Source organism: Dipteris shenzhenensis, chromosome 6, assembly GCF_047967505.1.
Source record: "Dipteris shenzhenensis isolate YYH24624 ecotype China chromosome 6, Dip_SZ_1.0, whole genome shotgun sequence".
Lineage (NCBI taxonomy): Eukaryota > Viridiplantae > Streptophyta > Polypodiopsida > Gleicheniales > Dipteridaceae > Dipteris > Dipteris shenzhenensis.
In genome coordinates this window covers 55,597,268-55,611,121 of record NC_141601.1, presented here as the reverse complement: position 1 = coordinate 55,611,121, position 13,854 = coordinate 55,597,268, and positions in this window count along the sequence as shown.

Here is a 13,854-nt window from a genome sequence, read left to right as displayed (position 1 = left end):
AAATTAGACAAGCAAGTGTAAGCTGATTGCTTGCCTTCAATGGACCCTGATGCATATGGCATTCCACATTCAACACACCAAATTCGAACTTTAGGCTTTCCATTAAGATCCTCTGTGAGGAGCTCAAATTTATCATCTCTAAGTGTCTTACGCTGCCTCAATTTTTTGCGAACTTTTTCACAATGACTATCCCAATCTTCAAGAATAGACGTTGCTAAAAGTTTACTTTTGTGCATGTTTAAACCATGACTACAAGAAACATGCTCACCTCTTTCATCAACATTTATAGTATCAACTTCTTTATGAATATTATCTGATGTTCTGCAAACACGTTTTGATGGTGTGATCTCATCGACAATCGTACTTAGAGACCTCTTTATACCAACACACCTATCCTCTTCAACATTCCAACGTTCTTCTTGTATTGTATTTAGTATGCAACCTTCATCATCATTGTCATCTTTGATAACAAAGTGAAAAGGAACATTAATGATTCCATCTTGCATAATCTCCTTACGTATCATGCTATAGGTAGAGTCACCATGCACTCTAACATATCCCAAAAGCTTCTTCTCAGATGATCCATAGTCAAACACCTTTATGTGAGTCTTTGAAGCCATGATATGATCAATAGTATACCTAATCAAAATAAGAGAAAAATATAAATAAACTCATAACTTTTAAATTCTAAATGGTATGCCATAGTCTAAATCACTAATGATATTTATTGAAGATCAATATTCTAGCTTAAGAGGAGAGAAAAATAAAGTATTTCACAAATGCTATATCAAAACAAATAACTATAAACCTTCTAATTCTTGCTTGTATCAACACAAATATTACATAAACATTATTAACGAGTCATTTGAAAGAATAAATTAAAAAAGTTAACATGTTTTTTATATACATAAATAGATCATGTACTAGAAAGAAAACCATCAATCTTTGGAATATTATTTAGAAACTATAGTGCTACAAAAGGTTACAATGCATCATGTCATAATGCACTTTCACATGTGACTTTGAATATAACTTCAAATGTATGAGTAACATCTGTTGTAGTAGGTCTAGCTTTAGGAATAAGATTTCTCATTTCCTCTATTCTCTTCCACCAATGCTTTAAGTGATCTAACTTAGTTGTATCTTGGATGTGAACAAAGTACTTGTAAGCTAGCCGATACAACTTTTCCAATGAAAAGGCTGCAGCATAAATATCAGTTTCCTTGGAAAACTTTGCATATGGAAAAGTATCAACTCAGGAGCCAACCACTTTCTTTGCATGCATCGCTCTTTGAATTGAGGGTCACATCGATCCTTGCCATCATTGATATATTTATCACTCTTGCTTAATCCCCAATCGATAATTCCTATGAAGACCTTATTAGACTCACTATCAAAGTGAAGCATAATGTTCGAAGGATGCAAGTCATTATGCAAAAGGTCTTTTCCATGCATGTATTTTAACGTCCCCATCAAAGTACCAGCTAGATTTACAGCATGAGTACGGACACGAGATAAATGGTCTAGCTCCTCTCCCACATCGACTGAGTTCATAGCATTTAACCTTGACCATTTGTCCAATGTCTCCCCATTCCAATACTGGTATACCAATCTTGGAGGATTTATCACACGAGCAATCGTGCGAACAAGTCCTCTATGAGGTAATTGGGCTTGCATTGTTTCCATATTTGCCATTAACTCTCGCATGGACCTTCTCTCTTCCCTTTCACTTGGCTTTTGAGATACCTTAAGTTTCTTAATGGCAAAGGGAGCACATAATCTTTCTCTTGTACATGAATCTGTTGCTTCTCAAGAAAAAACAAAGATGGCATTTTCAATCCTGTGGGATTGACACATTCTTTTGAAGAATTGGCATTGAATGCTTCCCTCTTTGAACTCATAACTACCTTCCACTTTAAGGAAAACCAATCAATCAACTCTTCTTTATTATTTGTATCTTTGAGATTGAATGTGCTTGTCTGCTTTTCATAAACACTTTTAACTCTCCCTAGTTCTATGCGAATACTCACATAAAAATTATCTTGAAATTCATATTGCATATTCCATTGTGGATCTTCATTCTTCATCATGGTAATGACATTAGAGGAAAGATCCACACAAAGCTTATCCATCCCTCTTTCCCCTAAGTCAAAATACAAATCTTCCTGCGTTTTTGATAACAAGCTCATGCAAAGACACTTCGAGAATATTTTTTGTATTCCTTCCTTGAATCTATATTCATATAACACACGTTTTTTATGACTCTTCATCTTGTCCATGTTACCTTTTGCACATAAAACAAAATTAGTTGCTTTTGTAAGATTATCCTCTCTCTCTCTCTCTCTCTCTCTCTCTCTCTCTCCCTCTCTCTCTCTCTCTCTATCCCTTCCTCTCTCTCTCACACACAACTAAACGGTTTGATTCTTGTGAGCATGTAGATGTATTTCCAATTATTGACTTGATTTTCTAAGCATTCTTCCAAGGGAACTGCAGACTGTGTCAAGAGACTGGAGTACTCCCAAGGCTACATTGCTTACATACTTTACATTGCATGACTTGATTCTCTAAGCATTCTGCCAGGGGAATTGCAGACTGTGTCAAGAGACCGGAGTGCTCCCGAGACTAGATTGCTTACATACTATATATTGCATGACTTGATTCTATAAGCATTCTACTAGGGGAATTGTAGACTGTGTCAAGAGACCAGGGAGTGCTCTTGAGGCTAAATTGCTACATACTATACATTGCACGACTTGATTCTATAAGCATTTTGCCAGGGGAATTGTAGACCGTGTCAAGAGATCGGAGTGCTCCCGAGGCTAGATTGCTTACATACTATACATTGCACGACTTGATTCTGTAAGCATTCTACCAGGGGAATTACAGACCGTGTCAAGAGACCGGAGTGCTCCCAAGGCTAGATTGCTTACGCACTATACATTGCATGACTTGATTCTGTAAGCATTTTGCCAGGGGAATTGCAGACCGTGTCAAGAGACTGGAGTGCTCCCGAGGCTAGATTGCTTACATATACATTGCATAACTTGATTCTGTAAGCATTCTGCCAGGGGAATTGCAGACTGTGTCAAGAGACCGGAGTGCTCCCGAACTAGATTGCTTACATACTATATATTGTATGACTTGATTCTATAAGCATTCTACTAGGGGAATTGCAGACCGTGTCAAGAGTGCTCCCGAGGCTAGATTGCTACATACTATACATTGCACGACTTGATTCTGTAAGGATTTTGCCAGGGGAATTGCAGACCGTGTCAAGAGACCGGAGTGCTCCCAAGGCTAGATTGCTTACATACTATACATTGCATGACTTGATTCTGTAAGCATTCTGCCAGGGGAATTGTAGACCGTGTCAAGAGACCGAAGTGCTCCCGAGGCTAGATTGCTTACATACTATACATTGCATGACTTGATTCTGTAAGCATTTTGCTAGGGGAATTACAGACCGTGTCAAGAGACCGGAGTGCTCCCGAGGCTAGATTACTTACATACTATACATTGCAAGACTTGATTCTGTAGCATTCTGCCAGGGGAATTGCAGACCGTGTCAAGAGACCGGAGTGCTCTCGAGGCTAGATTGCTTACATACTATACATTGCACGACTTGATTCTGTAAACATTCTTCCAGGGGAATTGCAGACTGTGTCAAGAGACCGGAGTGCTCCCGAGGCTAGATTGCTTACACACTATACATTGCACGACTTGATTCTATAAGCATTCTGCCAGGGGAATTGCAGACCGGAGTGCTCCCGAGGCTAGATTGCTTACATACTATACATTGCATGACTTGATTGCTTAATACATACTAAGACTATAGAAATATTAAAGAATAAAGCATAAATGGCATAGAAGCATAGGCATATATAAACATGAAATTATTTGTTGCATGCTATATGCTCCAACAATCATCCTCATCTTCCAAAAGATGAGGTGGTAGCTTAAGTCATCATTGCATTTGAAAAGAGGGAGGGGCTTGGAGGAGGCCCTCCAAGCTTCTGGAGGACCTTCCTACTGTCTTGCATATCAAATTCATAGAAGCTCCAAAGTTAAAATTTTGTCTCATCATGTCACTTTCAAGAAAATATTCCAAGCAAGTGTTTCAAGCATGTGTGGACGTTAAGTAGACCTGTTTGTTTTCCCCTTTCAGCTACCTTATCGGTTTCCTTTCCATACATCTAAGTTGTCTTCCTTGGCTATCTCCATCCTTCTGTCTCCTTATGATTCCACGTAGATACTGCCCTTTCCTATCCATCATTTGCCCAAATTGGTATACCTTTACTGTGAAAGATTGCACTATGGGAAGTAGGGGACTAAATTTGCCCAAATTAGTATACCTTTACTGTGGAAGATTGCACTAAATTTGGTTACGCAGCATCACCCAAATGATTGTCATTCAATAGGTGCCAGTCGACTTCTAGCTAAATGTTAAGACTAGCATTCTCATTCCTAAAGTTGTACTCTTCTTTTATTATTAAAATTTCTTTTTCATCCCGAAAAAAAAGCATTTATTATAATGTACAATAGGTAATATTTGACTTAAAGTTTTTGAGCCTTGAAAACGAGCAGGGCTCAAAGGTGCAAGTGCAACATGCAACATTCAGTCTTTCAGAGAACAGACTGTGCAATGCTAGCAATCGCTCTCCCTTAGCAAGCGTAGTGAGTCGCGAGTTTGGCTTTGGAGACTCGCCTCCTCGCCTCACACTAGGAGCTGAAGCCTTTGATAGGTCCTCGTCTCCACTAGGAGCTGAAGCCTTTCATAGGTCCATCCATCTAATGTCACTGTTCCTGACCGCCTTCCATAGAATTAATAGATGCATTGTTGCTTTCGCTGCTGTCATGAACCATCACATTTCCATCTCCACTCACGATTCTGCACCTCCTCTCTATATTGATAGATGGGTCCAACCTCGTCGACCACTCAAATCGTCCCTCGCTTCAGTGCACACTAGGAAGGCACCCGAGCCGGCCATGTGAAGGAAGCGGACGAACCTGTGAGCGAAAATTACCGTGATGGAAGCTCCGGCTAGAATAGACTGAGCTATACTCCCAATTCATCCCAAGAACTCGGGATGCTTGGCTCAACGCTCAGGTCTATCGAAGAAAACGAATCAAGAGAATGCAAAGGGACGTAAAAGGCTACAAAGAAGGGGGAAATCGGTCAGCCAGCAAGTTAAGCAAGGATTTCCACAGCTAGGCTGTGTGCTGAACGGACGAAATTTTGATCATTTCGTTCATTGCAGCTAGCCTATTCTCGTCTATGCATAGAAAAGCGAAACCTGTCCAAGGCTTTTGTAATTGAATTGTCTTTCAGGCTGTAGCCCTCGGAAACGTGGATTCTCTTTGCCATTCGGTGCCCTTCGCTACTAAATAGTTCGCAATTGCTCTTCCACCAATTCATGTTGCCATGAACTGCTCAGTGAGCAAGAAGGTAAGCAGAGGGGATTGAGAAGAGTGCAAGAGATGCAAGCCTTGAGGGCTAGCAGAGGCCTTAGCATACGAACAGGGCGCTTCTTCTCTCCAACGCTACGAGAAAAGGGTGCTTCTTTTCTACGGCCTAGCATGAAACACAAATCAAGCGTACGCGGAGAGGGAGGGAGGGGTAATCGGAGGAGAGGCGGCAAGCCCTTTGCGATTCCAACGAATCTAAACTCAAGCTGTAGCCTGAATACACCTGTTTGGTGCCCTCCATGAAGAGACCAGTCCGTCAACAGCAACTTCAATATCATTTTCGTAACAATTCGTCCAAACACGATGACATATTATTAATGCTCCGCTCAGCTCCACTCTGTTTCTGTTCGAGCTCTGCTCTGCCTCCAGGCTTCCTCCTTCTCCATCTTGGCTCAAGTGGTGGAGACTTCTTTGTTGAGACATGAACGAACCCAAAAAGAGCAAAACTCTCCCTGTAGCCGCTGTCTCTCTCCCAAGTGTCCCTCTCTCTATCGCTCGCTCGCTCTTTGGCCTAGATCTCAGTCCGCGGAGCTGACACCCTTGCTCTTCTACAGCCGCTTGCCTATCTCTCCCTAGCATCCACGACCACCGACCCACGATCATAACGCAAGCATCCACGACCCCCGACCCACGATCATAACGCAAAGTAGTGCAGAAGATGATCAACCACACCAGCCTTTTGCGAAACTTCAGAAGATGCATGAAAAGCGCACGCACCCTCAGCCTTTTACAAAACTTTAAACGTTGAGTAAGCGACGAGCAAGCGACAACCTCAAAGTACCTGGAGTTCAGAATCCTGGAGTCTAGACTGGTCACTGGAGTTCGCGAATCGAAACGTTATTTTGAGCTTCAACTTTCTTTCGTTTGAAGTTTGCACTCGAAGAAGTCAGCTATTGGAGACTGTGCTGTGTGCACTGTGGAGCACTAACTACGAAGTGGATAGTGGAGTACAAACTACAAAGTGGGCTATGGAGTACGAACTACGAACGACGAAGTGGGTCTGTGGATTGAACATGGAGCCTTGTCTTGAACAACGAAATGTTCAAGAATCAAGAAAGGCCTTAGAAGTTTCTAAACCCTAAGAGAAGATAAGGTGGCTTAATCTATGACTACAAAGAGATTAGATCTACGGCTATAAATTAATCTACTTTTTAGTGTTAAGTTATTTTAAATATTACATATATCTCTTTTATATTTTATCATATATTACTAATTTTCAAAGTCCCTAGGCAATCTTAACGTATTCTATAGGAAACTTTAATTGTAGCTTAAATTTTAAAGGTTAATATTTCAAATACCTTTAAAATACATTTTGCCATTAAATTTAGCCCTTATAAATAACCTACTTGGCACAACTTATACCAGTTTTTTTCAATTTTAACCGGTGCAAAATACACTAAAGGGAGGTTTTTTCTAGCACTGGTTCATACACATGAAAGACCAACCATCAACACTCCCTCATCACTCAATGGTGTACATCATACAAAGAAAGTTTCAATATTCTCACAAGGCAAGGCTTTTAGGAATAGGTCTACTGTGGTCTCCAAGAAATAGTTAACAATCCCAATTCCATAATGTTTTGATGCTGAATCCTTGGTTTTAATGATAGCAGTGCACTTTAGATGGAGAAGAACTAGCATGCTCATCAATATTTTGAACCTCAGCATTCACCATAAAAACTTGTCGAGCCTATATCAAGAGCATCGCTCAATGTATTATAGTGAACTTCATATGCTATATCTTTGCTTGAACTTTGAAGGATCACCAACATTATAATCGCTTGAAGGATCACAACAACATCACAAGTTTCAAGAGCATCACTCAACACATCATGGTGAACTTGATATGTTGCATCTTTGATTGAAGGATCATAAACATGACAATCACTTGATGGAACTAGTGTGATATGTTCCCAACATGAAAGGGGTGCTTTGTTAGAACACATCTTCCACATACCTTGAAAGCATGCATTATAGTAGCATAATCTAAGTGGTGCTAAGTGTTAAAGAGTACCCATTAACAAAATCAAGGGAAAGAGTGTTAGGAATGGAATCATAGCTCCATAAGACATCTCTATTCACATTTTGTTCTTCAACTTCCTAGAAAAAGCATTCAAAATATATGTCTTTTAGGAGATATAAAGTGTGAGCCTACATTTTATGCTAGCCTGTAGGAATGTCACAACATCACTAGCACGTTATAGCTTTACACCAACTTGCTTTATATTTTTATGAGTCAGCATTCTATTTACAATGGCCCTTGCACTATCGTGCTGTCCCTTGCCATGTCTAGGTCTAAGAAAGTTCCAAATCATGCACAAGCTAGTGAGACTAATAGACATGGACATGAATAGTGAACTACAAAGGTCTACATGCTTTGAACTGGGAGGCTATGCCATCAAACCGGAAACTCAATGTTTCTTTACAAGTAATTACAATCATTCGTGGTGTAACATAAAGCAATGTTATATGAACAAATTTTTGTGCTTCTTATCATTTGAAATGTAGAAGGTTATAAATATAGGAAAAGGTTATGTAGAAGGTTATATATAGGGTAAGGTGGTACTCTTTTTCCACTTTAAAGTGGTCAAGTTTGTTGGGCCCAAAAGATACATAAGTGGGAGAACTTTTGGATATTCAAACTGTACATCCCAAGCACCATTGGGGGAGTTCGGTCTGTTGTTGGTGGTTGTACTGGATGGATATCCTGGTCTTGGTTGTTTGGGAAGGAAGCATCCTCCTCCAATTGATGCGGTTGTTCTGAGAAGACCACATCGTGACTTACTATTACCTTCTTGGTAATAGGATTATAGAGACAGTAACCCTTCGCCTCTTCACTGTGCCAAGAAAATACACTTCCGGCTCTTCGGTTCCCATTTGGTCCTATTAGCATCAAGGACATGCACAAAACAGTCACATCCAAAAACTCTGAAATGTGCAGCTGAAGGTTTCTTACCAGAAAAGGCCTGCAGTGGAGTCATCCCGTTCACAGCCTTCGTGTAGCTACAACTCAGAATGTAAACTGCCGTGTTACATGCTTCAGCCCAGAAAGTCTTTGGCAAATCTTTCCCTTTCATCACACTCCTGCCCATTTCGTAGATGATGCGCATCTTGTGCTCTGCTACTCCATTTTGCTGTAATGTATGTGGTGGGGGTTTCTGCCTCTTGATCCCATGACTTTTGCATTAACTTTCGAATTCACTTGATGTGAACTCACCACCTCTGTCTGATATCAACTTCTTCACCTTCCTTCCCGTTTCTTTCTCCACCATTACATGCCATTCTTTGAACTTACTAAAAGCCTCATCTTTAGTCTTCAAGAAGTATATCCATATCCTTCTATTGTAGTCGTCGATCAGCATCATGACGTAGTAGGGACCACCCAAAGCTTCCGTCTCCATCTTTCCGCAGAGGTCCATGTGAACGTAGGAAAGGGCTGCCGATGCTGCTTGCCCATCATGCAAGCTTCACATACATCGGGCAGATCTGTAATTTCTGGTAGGTCTGCAATCATTCCACTTTTATGCATCTCCTTTAAAGAACTAAGGTTTAGATGACCAAATCTCTCATGCCACAGCTTAGTGTTCTTCACATCGGCTCGAGCACTGAAAGTTGAGAGTTCGTAGATGTTGTTGCACCGTGTACCTTTACCAATGACCTTCCCTTGAAGATCCAAAATCTATGCACCATTCTTATGAAAGTGAAATTTGAGATCCTGATCCATGATCGTAGAAACGGACAACAAGTTTCTCTTGATATTTTTTGGCACATAAAGAACATCGGACAACTGTTTTACAACTCCATCTGACTTGAGAGCAATCGTACCTTTTCCTTTTGCTGGACATTTTGCATCATTGCTAACTGCTACCAGGATGTCATTCCCTACCGGATGTAGATAGGTATACCAATCCTTCCGACTGGTCATGTGGCATGATGCACCACTATCAATAATCCAAGGTTCATCTGCAGGTACATGAACTGCCTCCATGCAAATCTCCTCAATTGCTACGAAAAGCTCTACTGGTACTGCCTGTGTGCTGTTGCTGGACTCTTTGTTTATTCCGTGCTTCTCATCTGCAATCTTCTTCCAGCACTCATTCTGCTTGTGCCCTGCCTTGTTGCAATAGAAGCACTTGATCTTCTTCTTTCTCTTTTTATCATCAAAAGAAGATGGGTTACCAGAGTCCTTACCCTTACCTTTCTTTGATCCAGCCGAGAAAGCCGAATCTTCTCCAGTCCTCATCTTTTGATGCATCTCCTCCTCCAGAAGCATCGCGCTAAAATCCTCAAAGTTGAGGGGTGGATTTCTGTTCTGCGTATTCAGCATTGTAACAAGACTGTTGTACTTTGGTGGGAGAATCCATATGCACCTTCGTGCTAGATTCTTGTTGGTGATGGTGATGCCAATCTTTGTCATCTGATCGCACAGATTCTTCATGCCGGTGATGAACTTTTCTCTTGTTTCAGACCCAGATAGTTTCTCATTCGCGAGTTGAGTCTCTAGATTTTGAATCTGTGTCTGATTCATGGTCTTGTACTGATTTTTCAAGATTGTCCATGCCTCCTCCACTGTGGTGACATGTTGAATTAATGCCATGACATAATCACTTACACTACAGACAATAGAATACATCACATCTGCATTTCTTCTTATCCACGCGAGAATCTCATCTGTAGTTGGTACTATGTGTTGTGCTGCATTGGCTAGATTCGGTCTCGTAGCTGGCTTCACGTCTACCCCATTACCAGTATCCTAAATCATGTATGCACTTAGAATGGTCTTCATCTTGAACTTCCAGAGTGGATAGTTAGTGCCGTCCAACTTTTCGCTTTCGTTGAACGGTGGGATTCGCAGTCTTGCAGGCTGGGCCATCTCTCACAATCTGTTCGCAAACAAAAACACACTACCAAATCTTCTTGCTAGAGCCCAAGCTCTGATACCATGTAAGAAAACAATACAACCTCTGTGCTCAACAAATAATAGGATCTTGTATGCAAGAGAGAAAAGTAGATAGTATGGAGAATAAAAAATTTGATTACTGTAAAATTGATACAATAGATGGCGCTACCTCCCAACCGTGTGCCTATATGTGAGAAGCTTCGATGGCATGTTGGAAACAATAGAGGACAGAGGCTTGATGCTAGGAATCAGGGTTGCTGTAGCTAGTGATGATAATGGGCTTCACGGGCTTGCTTTTATATAGCCACCAGTCGTAGTCAGTTAGACCCAAAGTCCGCCCAAACTGGCCGTCGATCCCAAAATAGGCCACCGACCACATGATTAAACTGTGGCGCAGAATAGAGCAACTAACCTAAGATCTCTGTTCGGCCCACAGCCATCGGAGATCACGTGGGGCTCCAAACGGGCCCCACAACCTGAGAGTGGGCTGCCTCGAGAAATGCTCCGTGGATGAATAACTTGGTCAAGCCCCATATGTACAACAAGATTTCAATGATAAGATGTTCTTTATTGCATAGCACTAGGGATCGTCACACTGATCTTGATTCATTCCATCCAAAATATTTCCTTTAGAAATAAACTTTACCATTTCATTATACTGGTCTTTATTCTAGCTTGTGATCACAAACAAATATAACATGTAGTTTCTGCCTTATCAATATAGGATTGGAAATTAGCATTACATGTTCTCTTCCAAGAATATTCTAGATCCAAAAATCAAAAGAAGCATACATTGATAAAATTTCCCCTTGAGTGAGAAGACCATGATAGATGCTGATTTAAAATACTCTAGTACTACCTCTCCTTATCGCATCAAATTGGCTGACAACACTAGGGTTAAGACCTTGGGAGTTGTGAAGAATCTAGAAGTGGATGTATGTGGAATTTCTGTTCCGACTACTTTTCAGGTGATCCCTACCAAGCCAGATGCACGTGCCTATCCATTGATTTTGGGAAGGCCTTGGTTACGCAAGGTGAAGGCTGTTCAAAAGTGGGATATTGGAGAATTGATTTTGTAGGGAAATGATAAGAAGGTGCACTACAACATCAGAAGCCGCAAAAAGGAAGTTGTCAAGGAGGAGTCTTCAACATCAGAGAGTTCAAGCTCTGACTTAACCGATGAAGAAGAAGAGACAGGGTGTAGCTCCGAGGAGTCCAACTCAGAGGGTGAGGTGGAAGGAGTGGCCTTTGGTCTTTGTCTTGGTGCTGATCAGGATGAGTCAGGAAGGAACAAGGTGGTGGTGCAAGAAGATCCTGTAGAGACACTTCATGTGGAGGATGTGGAGCGCACTAAATGACGCCAACGCAATGAAGAGCTTCTTGGTGATTCTCTATCAGGTAGTGAGAAGCTCCAGTTTTTCGATATGCTAGATGATTTTCCATGTCTCTTTGCAACAAGCTATTCACAGGTTCGACCAGTCTCTCTTGTGGAGCACAAGATTGAGTTGAAGCCAGAAAGCAAGGCAGTTATGCAACGCTTAAGGCGATTGGGGGTGATCCAAGCTGAGGCACTAAAGAAAGAAGTAACACAACTACTTGAGGCAGTATTCATCTTTCCTGTTGATGATTCAGAATGGATATCTCCTGTAGTTATCACACCAAAGAAAGGAAATAAGTGGCGAGTCTATGTGGACTTTCGTCCTTTGAATGCATGCACTAAGAGGGATCATTTTCCTTTGCCATTCCAAGATGAAATACTAGACCAAGTGGCAGGGCATGAGATGTATTCTGTATGTGATGGGTATTCTGGGTACTTTCAAATTCGTATTCGGGAGGAAGATCAAAAGAAAACATCATTTGTCACACCTTGGGGAGTTTTTGCTTACCGAGTGATGCCTTTTGGGTTGACCAATGCACCAGCTACATTTCAAAGGTTCATGAGTCAAGTTCTTGAGCCTTACTTGGGAAAGTTCATAAGGGTGTTTTTGGATGATTTTTGCATTTATTCTTGGCGCATGGATCACATGGAGAAGTAAAAGATGGCCTTAGCTAAGATTGATGAAGCAAAAGGGTGTCTAAATCCTAGCAAGTGTCATTTGGCTCAAACAAAAGTAGTCTTGTTGGGGCATATTGTGTCTCAAGAAGGCCTGCAAATGGATCCTGACAAGGTTCAAGCAATCATGGCATTGCCAAGTCCTGAGAATGTCACTGGTGTTCGTAGAATTCTAGGAAAGAGCAAGTATTATCAACGCTTTTGTGATGATTTCACAGAGATAGTGCATCCCATGAACTTGTTGACAAGAAAAGGAGTTTCTTTCCAATGGGGTGTGGAGCAACAAGAGTCTTTCCAGCAACTTAAGGAGGCCATGAGTAAGGGCCCAATATTGAAGCCCCCTGATTGGTCTCAAGACTTTTATGTAAATCCAAGTGTATCTTTGCATTCAGTTGGTGCTGTATTGCTACAAAAAGGAGAGGCAAGTAGAATGCAACCCATCTATTATGCCAGCCGACAACTTACAGATGTGGAAACAAGGTATGAAGAAATGGAGCAGCAAGCTCTCTCTTTGGTGTTTTCTGTTAGAAAGTTTCGCTCCTATTTATTACCTCGACCATTTTTCTTCCTTACCTCTCAGTCTGTATTAGCATATTTAGTTCGCAAGCCTAATCCTGGGGGGAGATTTGCAAAATGGTTGTCAGAGCTTCAAGAGTTCTCTCTCTTTTGTCACTGAAAATACCACTAGGTCCACTATGGCAGATTTGCTCACAGGGCGGGAGGATCTAGGAGAAGAAAAGAAATGTAAGGAGAACATTAAAGATGAAAGGGATACACCACCAACAGGTTTTGTTTTGTATTTTGATGGGGCTTTTAGTCCTTCATGCCAACAAGGAGCCAGGGGGATAGTCTTGATGAATCCTGAAGGTCAAGAGGTATGGGCAAGAGGACAAGAGCTTCCAGGTATCACAACTAACAATGCAGCTGAGTATAATGCTTTGATTCTTGGTTTGGAGGGTTGTCTTCAAAGTCAAGTTAAAGAATTGGAAGTAAGAGGAGATTCTCAGCTTATTATAAAGCAAATGCAAGGGCATTACCAGACAAGAAGTCCTCATTTGAAGGAGCTTAATCAGAAGGCTATGGCACTATGTAGTTAGTTTGATTTTTGCAAGTTTGTTCATATAAACAGAAAAGAAAATCAAAGGGCAGATGAGTTAGCTACTCAAGCCATTGTAGTACAAGACTAGGAGCAAAAGAAAAAAGAACCAAATATGACTAAGGAGAGGGGAACAAGAGAGAAAGCATATGCTCATGCTTATGCATGAGCATATGCTTTCTCTCTTGTTCCCCTCTCCTTAGTCATATTTGGTTCTTTTTTCTTTTGCTCCTTAGCAATATTTGGTTCTTTTTTTTTTCAAACAGATTCTAAATGGAACAACCACGCCCTCACCCACAGTTGTCCTCCCAAAACCCCAACCTGCATATACTCATGCATA